Here is a 15,469-nt window from a genome sequence, read left to right as displayed (position 1 = left end):
GTTCTTCCAATATATTCTCCCCTCTGCTTGGAAATTCTTGCAGCAGATCCTCCTGCAGAGGACGGGAGCTGAAGACACCCTTTGCTCAGTGTCAGAGCCTTTCCTCTCTCACCTGCAGCCCACTGAAAACTGTCAGAGGGAGGAGACCCAGAGGACAGGGCAAAATCCAGCTGTGAGCCACATCTGGCCCGCAGGCCGGAGGGGCAGGTTCATTGGCCCTTTCTCCTCCTGCGGTTTCTGGCAACTGGCTTTCAGAAGCATTCCTGTCTCTGATCCTCGAGGCAGAGCATAGCCATGATGGCTACTAGCCATTGATAGTCATCTCCTCCTACCCAATGACTTTGCTCAATCCTCTTTTAAAGCCATTCACAGTGGTGGCCAGTACAAGAGTTTGGTGGCTTCTGGTTGGGGAAGTCAGGTTGGCCACTGTGAGATTAGAGTCCTGACTACAAATGGGCCACACAATCATCAAATTGTAGAGTTGGAAGGGGCCCATAGAGTCATCTGTTCTGACCCCCTGCAATGCACGAATCACGGTGAAAGAATCCTAATAATAATAATAATAATAATAATAATAATAATTTATTATTTGTACCCCGCCCATCTGGCTGGGTTTCCCTAGCCACTCTGGGCAGCTTCCAACAAAGACCAAAAATACACTAAAATGTCACACGTTAAAAACTTCCCTGAATAGGGCTGCCTCCAGGTGTCTTCTGAATGTCAGGTAGTTGTTGATCTCTTTGATATCTGATGGGAGGGCATTCCACAGGGTGGGCGCCACTACCGAGAAGGCCCTCTGCCTGGTTCCCTGTAGCTTTGCTTTTTGCAGGGAGGGAACCGCCAGAAGGCCCTTGATGCTGGACCTCAGTGTCCGGGCAGAACGATGGGGGTGGAGACGCTCCTTCAGGTATACTGGGCCGAGGCTGTTTAGGACTTTAAAGGTCAGCACCAACACTTTGAATTGTGCTCGGAAACGTACTGGGAGCCAATGCAGGTCTTTCAAGACTGGTGTTATGTGGTCTCGGCGGCCACTCCCAGTCACCAGTCTAGCTGCCGCATTCTGGATCCCTTGGCCTATTCCAGCTGCAGGTCTCCCGATTCAATCCCCAGGACCTCCCTTTTCCTTAAAACACTCAGATATTGGCCTGAGAGTCACTGCCAGTCGGTATAGATGGGCAAATTATTTTGGCAGAAGGCAACTCAAAACAAAACCAAAACACATCCTGACAATTAGTTGAAAGGTTCTCCCGAACGTGAAGAGGCAGTTGGTGCAGGGTCCGGGCTCTTGGCCTCCTCTGTCCCTCCTGGGTTCGCAGGCGAGAGTGTGCCTGGTCTTGCTAAATGGTTGCCACCTGGGGCCGGAGAGGGCCCAGATGAGCAGACTGGATTTGGCGTGGCTGGAAACGCGAGTCGATGGCTGTCTGCTTCTGCTAATGCTAGAGAGATGGCTCCTGCATAATTGAGAAAGGGTCCTGGGTGCCAGGCACTGCGGGGAGAGAGAAGGGGGAGCGGGAGATAGGAGGGGGCGCTATTAAGTGGCACTAAAAGCTCATTAGCTGATAAATTATTCAGTCTCAACATCTGCGGATGGGGTGGAAGCTGTGCCAGAGGGATTCGGAATGGAGAAAGGCCTGTGTGGGCATCAAACAGGGCTTATTCCACGCACTGATGCTGCAAAGAAAACCCAGTTGCTGTAGTCTGTTTAAGGTGGTTGCCGTGAGCAGAAGTCACTTCATCAGGTTTTCTAACAATTAATTTATATCATCCCCGGACACCCCCTGAAACGCCTTATGAGAACCTGTACAGTATTCCCATCCACACACACCACAACTTTTTATTATTATAATAATTTATTTTTTTTAAAAAAATTAAAATGTACCAAATGGATATAAAGCAACAAAACTGTAGGCACGCTATTTGTCGTGTTCGATTCAATAGGACTTGCTGTAAATCCAGCAAGTATGATGTTGCAAATAAAAATAAAATGGATTTAAACAATAAAACCATTTATCCCTTCCCCCAGCAGAAATAAAGAACCCTTTACTAGCCATCCAAAAGCAGTGTACCATGAGAGAGAGAAATTACTTTATCAGATACTGTTATCTTCCATGGACGACAAAGGGAATACGTAGATGGGATTGAGATATCTTATTAAAACAGGATGTAAATGAATTAGGTTGACACCCATAAATTCTTTGAGTAAGGCAGATGAGCTAAGAGCGGAGATAGGAGCACTAAGCATTCCAAATCACACCATGACTTATAAAAGTATACATCTGTGAAACCTGTTCTTCTTATGTGATTCTCATGGAGGAGAGGGCTATCGAAGGCTACTAGCCATGATGGCTGTGCCTCTGTCTCTATGACCAGAGGCAGCAATACTTCTGAATACCAGTTGCTGGAAACTGCAGAAAGGCAGAGGGCTCTTGGGCCCGAATCCTGCTATCTGGCTTCCTACAAGCATCTGGTTGCCCACTGTGGGAACAGGATGCTAGACTAGATGGGTCACTGGCCTGATCCAGCAGGCCTGATCCAGTATAAATCCTTGTGACTGGTCTTTGGTGTTGTTGTTTTTTTTGGGGGGGAGAATTTGTAAATGAAATAGAGCTCCAACATCATCCTGCAAAGGTGTCTTTGTGCTTTCTTGCCAGTCTGGTTGTGAGTCAATTTTTCCCTAAGGACAACACATCATCCTCTCCTGTGCCAAGAGTTCAAGTCTGCACCTTCTAAGTCCTTCCAGAATGTGACTACAACCACACAGGCTGCCACTACAAGAAATCCAATTAATCGTTTATCCATCAATTCCTGATTCTCATTTAAATACAGATGCGTTCATGAAAGCTCTGGAGATTTCACGATATGCTGATGAGTAGTTTTACTTATCGCATTAAACATTTGTTCACAAATGAGTTTTGGCAGCCTTTCCCCCAAAAGCTGGTTGATCCATTAGAGGAGATGCCGCAATGGTACAAAAGAACAGGACTAAGTAGAGCATCCCTCATCAGGGGCACTGTACCTCCAAATTCTCCTCTCTGGGGAGCAGTGGTTGGGAAATGCCAGCATATCCTAGATTTACCTGCTCCCTTCCCTTCCCTTCTTCTTCTTCTTGTCTCTAATACAAATCAGATTATATTATAGCTGTGATTCCTGCATTGCAGGGGGTTGGACTAGATGACACTGGATCCTTTCCAGCTCTACAATTCTATGATGGAAACTGTAGCCAAACCCCCACAAAGAGGAATGAAGATGTGAGCCCATATTTTTCTATCCAAATAAATGTAACCCCATTTCCCTATCTGTCAGTAGAGTTCTTTGATGGTGCATCTCATTTTTGCATGCTGATAGAAGTATAGGTCTCAGTGCGAGGTTTGCTGAGTGGTTCAGTGAATTGATAGATATTTTAGGGACTTGTTTCCAGTAGGCTAGCCATATGTCCGGATTTTCCCATATCTGGAATACTGTGGTCGGCAGCAGTGTCCGGGCAGAAATTGGGCAAATGTCCAGACATATGGCAGCCCATGTCGGCAATGCCGTTTTGTTCAACAACTTTGCGAAAAACAAAACAAAACCCTCAACAACTTTTCTGTCTGGATTTTCTGTGTTTGAAATATGGCCACCATGGGCATAGCCGGGGGGGGGCAGGGAGGGGCAGCTCCCCTAATCAATAAAAATAAATAAAAATACATAGCTAATGGAGATTCTGCTCCCCCCTAACAAAAGGCCTGCACCCCCCCCCCCAGCAAAAATCCTGGCTATGCCCATGATGGCAACCCTAGTTTCTGGAGCCATCTGGCAGGCTAACTTTGCAGAGAAGGATGCTGGACTCAGTGGGCCTTTGTTTTGATCCAGCAAGGGGCCTCTTCTGTTCTTAAATCCCCCTGCATGTCACAGAAAGCAAAATCCCATTCTTCCAATGGAACCTTAGGAAGAATTTTTTGAGAGCAAGAGCCGCCTGACAGTGGAACGGATTCCCTCGGAAGGTGGTGGACTCTCCCTGGTTGGAGGTTTCTAAACAGAATGGCCATCTGTCAATGAGTCTTTAGCTGTGATTCTCGCATTGCAAAGGGCTGGACTAGATGACTCTAGGGGTCCCTTCCAACGCTACAGTTCTGTGATTCTATGTTTGACTGCTTTTGATTCCTCCAGAAAGAAGAGATGAAACGAATGGGCTTGGGAGGGGGAGGAAGAGAAGAGAAGGGGCTTCTTGTTGCTCCAGCCATCCTCTCTTGAGTTTCCACCATCTGGAACTGAGCCAGGGAATCTGATGCAGACGTTGAAAAGCCATTAAGGCAGTAATCCAATTGCACCGGCATTTTAGTCCTTCCAGAAGGAGCCATTTCAGAACAGCTCAACATTCCTATCTGATGCATTTTGAGCTAGCTGGTTGTAGCTGCCCCTGAAGGGGACTCAGAGCGAGCGAGGGAGAATGGTCCCCATCCACCCAGGTGGGTCGGCTGGATAATTGCTACCCTCCCCAACCACACAGCTGCACTGAAAGGTATTATGTGCTTGTATGTTTCCCAGAGGACACGGGTGGTGCTGTGGGTTAAGCCACAGAGCCTAGGACTTGCCGATCAGAAGGTCAGTGGTTCGAATCCCCGCGATGGGGTGAGCTCCCGTTGCTCGGTCCCAGCTCCTGCCAACCTAGCAGTTCGAAAGCACGTCAAAGTGCAAGTAGATAAATAGGTACCACCCTGGCGGGAAGGTAAACAGCGTTTCCGTACGCTGCTCTGGTTCACCAGAAGCGGCTTAGTCAGGCTGGCCACATGACACGGAAGCTGTACGCCAGCTCCCTCGGCCAATAAAGCGAGATGAGTGCCACAACCCCAGAGTCGGCCACGACTGGACCTAACGGTCAGGGGTCCCTTTACCTTTATGTTTCCCATAACAGGCCTCTAGGTGGTCAGTATGAGAACAGGATGCAGGACTAGATGAGTGACTGGCCTGATCCAGGAAGCTCTTCTTAGGTTCTTAGAATGCTGGACTAGATGGGCCACTGGTCTCATCCAGTCCTCCTCTTCATGGTTCCACACACCCCATTGCATTCCCCTTCCTACCCCATCTGAAGTTTCTGCAAGAGTCAGTCAGCATTCTATGCCATTTGAGAATGCTCAGTCCTCATTGGGCTGTTTTGGAAGATGCTGACCAATCCCAGCTCCAGGAACATCTTGCATTTCTACACTCCCTTTGCTCCCCGGTGGTGGTGCCAGCCCTATCCTTAGATGGGGTGAGGCAGCCGCCTCAGGCAGCTGATTTTGGCTGTCTAGCAGCTGGTCTCTTCTCTGCGTGCTTCTCTTTAACATGGACACAGAATTGGTCTATTCCACAGCTGGGAGAAGGTAATCCCACTATCCAAGAAGGCTGCCCAATGATTAGCTCCTATGGCAACAAATCACCTGTACGTGTCCTTCACATAACAAAGCCAGACTGCTCTGGCAGGCTTGAACACTTAAAGTAGTCCTTCCACTCTCTGGAACACAACACTTGCAATAAACCAATCGGCCAATCATAGGATCGCTGCCTTGGAATGAACCTTGAGGTCATCCAGCTCAACCCTGCAATCCCATGGCAATGCATTTTATTGGAAAAAATCACCTGGTTGAACAATATTTATAGAAGTGGTCCGAAGCAAATATGGCTCTAGATCGCACATCAATCTCTCTCTCTCCCACCCCACGGAAGGGAATTTGGACTGTTTCAGTTCCATTATCTTTGAACAGAGTTCCTTCTCCACTCCCAGGCTGCCTGGTGATTTGTCTCTTCTTCCAGTAGCATCTTTGCCCACCAGCTGTGCCCCCCACCGCCCGTTTTGGAACCCTGCCATCTCTTTGTTGACCTCCTCACTGTGGCTCCGAGGGAGACAGCTTGGCAAGTGCCTGGCTCGCTGGCAGGCCCATCTCCTCAGAGCCCTGAGTTAACGTAATCCCTGCACCTGGATCATTAGGTGGTTCCCCCAGGAAGCTCTGGCCTTCTCCTGCCCTCCTGGGAATCCCCCTGATTGAATCAGGAAATGATCGATGCTCTTGGACAAACTGCCAGGCCAATTCTGGAGCTGGAAGGCTTTTGATTTTCTCATTTATTGTGCTTTTCAGCACACGCATATGAAAGGACTCGGTCGGGGAACGGCAACAGGAAGCGAGCCCAGATGCAGCCCTGCCTGGTCAGGGCAAAGGTCCATCTAATTCAGCATCTTCTCCCTGCCCCCAGCTGCCAATCATAGAATCAGGGAGATGGAAGGGACCCCGAGGGACATCTAGTCCAACCCCCTGCAATGTAAGAATCGCAGCTAAAGCATCCATGACAGGTGGTCATCCAACCTCTGTTGAAAAACCTCCGGCGAAGGAGAGTCTGTTCCACTTTCATCACCAGAAAGTTCTTCCTAATGTTCAATATCATTTCTTGTCATTTGGATCCATTGGAGAGCCAAAGCGATCCTTTGCAGAGGGCTTTCCTCTGGCTACTGTGGCTTCTCCTTCTGTTGAGACATCTGTTTTGTTCACCTTCCTCTCCAGATTCTTCCCCTTTCCTTTTTCTAAACCCAGGGGTCAGGAAACTTTTTCAGCAGGGGGCTGGTCCACTGTCCCTCAGACCTTGTGGGGGGCCAGACTATATGTATTTTTTTTGGGGGGGGATGAATGACTTCCTATGCCCCACAAACAACCCAGAGATGCATTTTAAATAAAAGCACACCTTGTACTCATGTAAAACACGCTGATTCCTGGACCGTCCGGAGGCCAGATTGAGAAGGCGATTGGGCCGGATCTGGCCCCCGGGCCTTAGTTTGCCTACCCATGTTCTAATCTAAACCATCTTCCTTCCAGCTTCATCCATAGCCTGGCTCCCTGAGATCTGTCCAGGGTCCTGATCTGTCTTCACTTGGCTTGGAACAGAACCTGCTGAGCTTGACTAGAGACTCTGGAAGAGCCTCTGACCATCCCTAGTCTGGGCAAAATCATTCTTCTTCACCAGGGCCCTTGGCCATTAAATAATCTATGGTTTGTTAAAACTGAGGGTGGGGCTGTTAATAAGATCATTTTATTATTACGCTGTCTATCAATTGTGCCAACTTGAACAAAATATGGGGGGGGCAGGTAAGTCCCGCCCCACATAATTTGCACATGCACACCATTTGAATGGCAATGCCCATCAACTGGTGGGGTGGACGGCCCCACATGACAATATGGGGGGGGGCTGAGGGGACCTCGGTCCCTAGGAGTTGGCTCCTATGCTTGTTATTATGTTTTTATTATCATGCTCCATATAATGTGTTCTTAATGTTGTACCCCACTCTGGGATCTTTTGATAAAGTGAATAGTAATAGTAATAGTAATAGTAATAGTAATAGTAATATTCTCAAGCCCCAGCAGAGCAGGAAAGACTGCTAAGACCCTGATTCAAAGACACTGGGTGCCTTTGAGATGCATGTAAGAAGATCTACAATTGGAATACTGTGTTCTGGTTGCCTCACCTCAAAAAGGATATTGTAGAGTTGGAAAAGGTTCAGAAAGGAGCCACCAAAATGTTCAAGGGGATGGAACTCTAAAAGATGATTGGGCAAATTCTTGGACCACAGCTGGAGGCAGTAATGCTTCTGAATGCCACTGTGCAAAGGGGGTAGTGCCAGTTCCTACCATTTGCAGCAATGAAGCCACTAGCACGTTTGCAAAGCTAAGCAGGGTCTGGTCTGGTTTCAAATTGGATGGGGGACCACGTGTTGAGATTCCTGCATTGTGGGGGGTTTGGCTAGATGACCCTTGGCGTTCCTTCCAACTCCACAGTTCTAGGATTCACCTCCCACTTAGCTCCTCTTCATATTTAGAAGGCTACAGTGGGGTTGTGATTTGGCTAAAGGTGGTGGTGGTCAGTGGGTGCAGTGCTTGAATTTCATTAAAGACCTCCCAATTATTTCAGCGCTACTCAAAAGATGTGTCGCAACAAGACAGCCGAGGGTGTCAGGCAGATCTGTGGCCTTCGGCAGAGACTCCCATGGCGTTCCTCCAGCGATGGCTTATCGACGGCAATAAACCTCAACAATTCCATGTTTAATAATCGCCGGGAATTTATTTAACATACAATAACAGCCGGCAATAAATCCCAATTAAATACCCAGTGGGGAAAACTGGCTTCAAGATTGTTTGAAGGCTTGAACAAATAGGATAATATTAGCTGGAAGTGAAGATGGTTTTGAAGCGGCTCTGCGAACCACGACGGGTGTTTTAGGATATGCAGCACCCCTGATGGAATCCTTTTAGACCTTGTGGCTCTTTGGGGCCTGCGTGGTACAGATCTCAGTGGCAGTCCCAATAGGGAGCCAGGACTGTACCACCTCATTCTGTGGCTGGGATGAGTGCTTCATAGACCCAAATGTTTCCACTTGAACAAAAACATCCCTGCACTCAGAAAGCTAGCGTGTCAGGAGGAAGGCTGTCCTTCTCGAGATGTTACAGATACAGAACCCTGCCTGTAGTCTGTAGAGGTACAGACAATACTGAAGTGATGCGGTTGGAACATCTCATAAAGACCAAGGCCTGAGATTGGCTGCATCCCTTGAGCAAGGATGTTCAACACTCTCATGGACAACTGGAAAGGCATAAGATCATTCTCTCCTCCTGTGGTTCCCAGCAACTGGCATTCACTTTCTCCATGTCTCGCATAATTTTATGAGCATCATCCTGCTGCCTTAAATGATAACAACAACAATAATAATAATTCCAGGCCTTTGGAAGCTAAAGTGCAGGCAATGCTGGCCGCTGGGCTGCTGTCAGAGCAAACGACACTTTAGTTTCTGGTTCTCCCTACGTCTTTTAATTATTGTCTCCAACGAGCTTGTTTTTATCGCTTTGTATTTTACAGGCGTGTCTGAACGCTGCGAATCCTAATTTGGGAGGAAGGTGGGAGTGACATACTTTAAACAAACAAGCAGGCGTCTGGAAGGCGCTGAGGCAGCCTGCTTGAGGCCACATGCTGAGTGGATATCAGGCTGTGACTGATGATGGCATCCAGGGAAACCTCGGCGCTTTCTCCTGGCTTTTGTCCATGCCCCCAAAGAGAGCCTTCTCTTGGGTGAGCAAGGCTTTCCCCTTGCCAGGAGTTGGCACCCGATACAGAGCAGAATGTTCCGGAATGCCCTGTGGTTCCTCCCTCAGTGCGGCTTATCTGAGGGGGACCTGGTGGCTCCATTTCAACCAGGCATAAATGGAGAAAACTCAGGAAGAATGTGACCTCCCTGCTTCTGAGCAGTGGAGATATTTCCTCCCAATGGTATTCTTCTTCTGCTCCTGTCCTCTGCTGCAGATAAAGAGATCACTGGAATAAAAACTGGGAAAAATGAGTTTAAATTGAAAGCATACGCCAATGATTTGGTGATTACAGTGGAAGATCCAAAAAAATTCTCTCCCTAGAGTTATAGAAGAAATTCAGAAATTTGGGGAAGTGGCAGGATTTAAATTAAATAGTGACCTCCCTGATTCTGAGCAGTGGAGATATTTCCTCCCAAGAGTATTCTTCTTCTGCGCCTGTCCTCTGCTGCCACCAGTGTGACCTATTGGTTCGAGGGCTGGACCAGGGTTCAACTCCCCACACAGCAGTGGTGGACTTCAGCTACTGTGAGATGGGTCCTTGGTCTGATCCAGCAGGCCCTTCGTTATGTTCTTACGTTCCCATGCATGGATGTTTTGAAAGATGCCTTGGCAAGGGAGGTTTAAAATAACACGAGTGAGGAAATGGTCAGAAACTCAGAAGAATACACATCAGTCCAGTGGGGGAGGGGAGTTTCATATTTGAAAGCGTGGTATATTTATGGAATGGATTGAACCTGGATTCACTTTCCTTTAAAAAAAGAAAAGAAAAGTCAAATGGCATATTTTGCTTAAAGCAGTCCGGGATCCAGGCTCATTCCTCACGCTTGGCTTTTGATGCTCCTTAATTCTGGAGCTCCCAGCTCAGCCATGATCTTTTATTTACTGCCTTTTAGCACCGTCGCGAGTACAGGCTGGTCTTCAGAGACCCGTCGCGCTCTCTGCGTGTCGTTTGTATCAGAGATGCCTGTAAACACCATCTCTGAAGGCGAATTGCAAAAGACCCGGCATTTATCACAGGGGCGAGGGGGTTCGTGCTGCCAATGCATCCCGTTGTGGGTTGCAAACGGCGCCCCGTTTTTCACCAGGGCACAGCGGCAAACATTTTGCAAAATTTTGCCTCCTCAGATATTGCTCAGGAGGGACAAAAGGGATACATTTGTACACAAAACGCCTGGGTTCTGTATGAGTGTCCTGGGGGCGGTCGGCTTGTCAGTTGTCAATGCAACTGAAGCAAAAGAATAACTCCATGCTCTGGTGCCTTGTCTCAGATTTGCCAACCATGGCCAAGGGAAAGGCCTTCTGCACATGCTCAAGCACATTGCCCATTACTCTTCCAGGGCTGTGGCCCGGCTTTCAAAGCGGACTGCCAAGACGCAGTTTAAACCAAGCCTTTCTCTCTGCGATCTGGCAAGATGGAAGCTATGTCCTCACAGCAATTTATTCTGTTTCCCTGGCATTTCCTTAACAGTTAATTTCCATAGTCTGTCTGACCGATGTTCTGACTCAGTATAAGTCCCCTCTGTGTATGGAATGTGTGACTTCAGTAGACCTTCCAAGTGTCCCTATCTTCCAGGGACAGTCCCAGTTTACAGAAGCTGTACCAGTTCCTGATTTAATCCTGGAATGTCTCTTTTTTCCTTAGGACGTCCCTATTTTCATTGGAGAAATGTTGGAGGGTGTGGAGTTATGCGACCCCTGAGACAAGGAAATAAGTAACTATACATCCTTTAGAAGACATCTGAAGGCAGCCCTGAACAGGGAAGTTTTTTAATGTTTGATGTTTTATTATGTTTTTATATATGTTTTCATATATGTTGGAAGCCACCCAGGGTGGCTGGGGCAACCCAGACAGATGGGCATGGTACTCCTACTACTACTACTGGAATAGGACATCCCTATTTTCATTGGAGAAATACATGGAGGGTATGCTTCAGGATGCAGGTGAGGGCATAGACTGCTCCTTCGTGGGAATTACGGTAATCCTTGCACATGGAAAGCTGGTATGGCAAGGAAACAGCTAGGCCAGAACTCTTTCCTATGAAAAAGGCTTGTTTTCTATAGGCAGGGGCTACTCTTAGAGAGGAGGATTCAGTCTGGCAAGCTCCCATCTAAAGAGGCATAGCCTAGGCACCTCCTGGAGAACAGAGCTTTTGTGATTTCCATGTCTTGGGGTTCCAATATTGTTGCATTTGATGCAGCGGCACCTTGCCACACTGAATGCATACAGGACTGAAAGCTGATATTCGCAAAGGAACGACAAAGCATGGTACCTCTGAGCATAAGCAGAGTGGCTTCCTGTCCTTGTGGTGCGAGCTGCAACCAGATTCTGCAAAACTTAGAGAAAGCAACTTTCACACCACGGAGCACAGATCTCAAAGTCTTTGGACTCCGGTGCCCATAATTTTAGGAATTAAGCACCCTCCTCCCGTTCCCTCCACCCCCCCCCACAACAATCACAAGGAAAGGGGAAACCGCAAATCCTTCGGGTTTTCCTATCAAAGGAGACAACTCTGCAAAAAGAACAATCGATTGCTCCAGGCGACAATTCTCTCACTCTCTCTTCCCTCTCCGAGTAACAAGGGATAAAGCCTTGGAGTATCAAAGAAGGATTTGCAAACAGGATCCACTTAGAATACGCAAAGGAAATGAAATCCCAGGGAAAGCCTGTGATGCAGAGGATTTCTACAGCTCAGGCTCTTGTCAGCTGAAAATGGAGTGGCACTGAGCAAAAAAAAGAAAAGAAAAAAAAGGGGAGTGTGGTTTGGTGGTGTGAGCGTTGAACTAGGACATAGGAAACCGTGGTTTGAATGCCCACTGGGCCATATGAAGCTCACTGGGTGAGACTTTGTGCCAGTCACTGTCTCTCAGTCTCACCTACCTCACAGGGTTGTTGTGAGGATTAACTAGGAAGAGAACTAGGTATACCACCTTCAGTTTCTTAGAGGAGAGGAGGCCTGAGAATGCAGTAAATAAATAAATAAAATCACGGGCCCTCAGGGGCCTCTGTGAGCCTCCCCTCTCCCAACACCAAAAATGTCTGTGCCTGGGAGGAGTCAGGGGCCTGGACTATGTGGATGGGTGGGTTGGGGGGGGTGCTGGACACCTGTGCAAAGAGAAGGGTGCACCTGCCAGCCCCACACCCAGAACACACATCTCCAAGGCTGTGCACACATTGTGCATTTAAAGCAAGCCCACTGAAAATCCCAGGAACTATAGTTTGTTAAGGGCTTGGGAAATAGTAGCTCTGTGAAGGGTAAACTACATTTCCCAGGATTCCTGGGAGGAGGGGCATGCACTTTAAATGCATGGTGTGTGCATGGCTCAGATCTGCCATGGGCCACCCATCAGGTCTCAAAGCAGCCTGTTTTGGGAGAGGGTCTCCAACAAGAGAAGGCAGGGGATCAGAATCTGGGGCTCATCCATGGAGTTGCAGAATCAAGTCTGGAGATGCAATCGGTGCCATTCAGAAACCTCCATAATTCTGGTTCGACTTGTGGACCTCCTTTAGCTTGTCGTGATGTAAGTTTTCCTCCTACAGTTTTCGTGGTGCATGCTCTAGTAATCTCCGGCTTGGACTACTGCAATGTGCTCTACGTGGGGCTACTTTCGAAGGTGACCGGAAAACTACAACTAATCCAGAATGTGGCTGCCAGACTGGTGACTGAGAGTGGCTGCCGAGACCACATACTGTAACACCGGTCCTGAAAGACCTACATTGGCTCCCAGTACGTTTCCGAGCACAATTCAAAGTGTTGGTGCTGACCTTTAAAGCCCTAAATGGCCTCAGCCCAGTTTAGCGAGCGTCTCGACCCCCATCATTCAGCCCGGACACTGAGGTCCAGCGCCGAGGGCCTTCTGGTGTTTCCCTCACTGCGAGAAGCGAAGCTACAGGGAACCAGGCACAGGGCCTTCTCGGCAGTGGCACCCGCCCTGTGGAACGCCCTCCCAGGAGATGTCAAGGAAATAAACAACTATCTGACTTTTAGAAGACATCTGAAGGCAGCCCTGTTTAGGGAACTTTTTAATGTTTGATGTTTTATTGTATTTTAAATATTTTGTTGGAAGTCGCTCACAGTGGCTAGGGAGACCCAGCCAGATGGCAGGGGATGTAAATAAAGTATATTATTATTATTAATTTTCCCACTAAAACTAACCTCCAGACTCTCCCAACACTGAACGCTTTCCCCACAATTGCTTCATGCCATTTTGACAGGCCTCTTGGACGCGTCCCCCTCCTCGAGAAAGGACCAGCCAGTCTCTGCCCAGAGCCTCGATCTGTGAGCCGCTGGGAATCCCATTGAGTGTGAATTAGGATGGTGTTTTGAAGCTTTTAAGGCACTTCGTGTTTTCAGGGAAGGGACACTTTGCTTGGTGGAGGTCTATCGAGTGTGAATCTGTCACCGAAGGCTGTGCCAGAGGCTATTGGGGGTGACCCTGACTGTGTACCTGGGATGCCCCTCCTACGAAATCGTGCCAGTCCACATGAGGCATTGCAGCAGAAAAACAACAACAATGGCTGATCTGTCCAGGGAGATGCAGGAAGCCAGCAAATCTATCTGAATCTTGGTATCTGAACTTGGTAGCGTCAGCCCGGCTGAGCTCGTACTTGGTTAAATTGGAAGTATTAATTTATGTTGTAATTTTGCTTATCATAGTATTGTTCCGTTGTTTATCGGTCCTCTTTACATGATTTTGCAATTTTTGTATAAAGTCGACTTGCATCTTGTGCGTTTAACTTGCACAATTGGTGTGGCTGACTAGTTGAAGTTGCTCAAATTAATTGCACGCATGTCCGAGAGCTTAAAAGCTCTTTCTGCGCTGGGTTCTCCTGGCATACAAACAGATTTTAAGCTCTCGGACCTGCTTACTGGGCTCTGGCGAGATGTCGCGAAAAATCAGACGGCCCGTAACATCTCACTAGAGCCTCATAGACCCTAGTAAACAAGGCAGAGAGCTTAGAATTGTTCTGCCTTGCTACTGGGGTGTGTACAGACGCTGCAACATGAGTTTTGTTTTTTTAAAAAAGTGTTTTAGATGTGTGACACCAGATGGCACTGTAGAGTGCCATCTTTTGGCAATGTGATTTCCCATCATAAGGTTGACAACACATTTTCCTTAAACTTTTTTTTTTTTTGATGCATCTAGATCCAGCCTGTGTTTGTGTGTAGGTTAACACCCATCTGGTGGAAAGTAAGATTGCTTATGCAGAGGTGGTTCCAAGGGAGTGTTTTGAATATATGCCTTTTTTGCATATATGTGCCATCCCTGGAACATAACCCCAGTGCAGATGCGAGTCAAATCTATTGGTTTTTCTTTCTTTCTTTTTGTTCCTTTCAGAATGAAAACATTCCATGAAGAGTGAGCTATAAATACTGCAAACAAACAAACAAGCAAGCAAGCAAGCAAGCAAGCAAGCAAACAAACAAACAAACAAAGCATAGATCCACAATTCTCAAACTGTTTGCCAGGGCACACCTTTCAGACAAGAGGAGTAAATGTGTTACATTAATTTAAGCACTTTGCTTTTGTGCCACAGATGGTTTCCTTTTGGAGTGGGAGCAATAGTGACAATTGGAGAATGCACTTGATTCCCTCCACTCTTGTAAAGCCGTCTAGGTTAGTGGTCCTCAGGAGGGAGTTACACAGGTTAAGTATGTGCTGCACAAAGAAGGGCTTCCTTTTCTCTGTCCTGAATCTTCTAGCGTTTGGCTTCCTGGGATGTCCACAAGTTCTAGTGTTAGGAGGGAGGGTGACAAACTTTTCCCTCCCCACTTTCTCCATGCCCTGCATCATTTCCCTCCAAGTCACCTCTTGTTCTCCTTTCCTCCAAACCGAAAAGCCCCAGACGCTGCAATCTGTCTCCATAGGAGAGTCGCTCCACCCCCTGAATAGTTTTGCTTTGCCTTTTCTGCCGAAATTTCTTTGCCGCTTCCAGCAGAAGTGGCAGCTGCGTTGGGAACGTTGCCTTCGGCTCCGGCTCTGCTTCCAAATGTGCAATTGTGAGGAGCTCGGGAGAAGAAAAGGAAACCGTCCCCCCTTTTCCAGGCAAGCAGACGACGTGATGATTCCAACCCAAACTTGGCTGGGGCCTCTGTCTAAGCAGCAGGTGGAAGGACGTGGGGTGGCTCTGGCAAAGCCAAGACGCAGCCAACCATCTGCTCCTCGAGGGCTCTTTGGGGTTTGCCGAATGGCATCGGAAACCCCCGTCTGGAAGGAAACCTGTTTTGCTGGAAGCGTCTTTGCGATTTGGGTTTCTTTTGCGAAAGACAGGCAGTCTGGAGACACCTGCCTCCATTGTAGTGGGGCATCCCAGGGCATAGCCCTTGACACAGATGGGGAACCTGTGGCCCTCCAGATGTTGGGGCCACAGGAAGCAGCCAGGGCCTTGG

This window comes from Podarcis vaucheri (assembly GCF_965113315.1).
Source record: "Podarcis vaucheri genome assembly, chromosome: 15".
NCBI lineage: Eukaryota > Metazoa > Chordata > Lepidosauria > Squamata > Lacertidae > Podarcis > Podarcis vaucheri.
Note: the sequence above shows the minus strand (reverse complement) of the source record.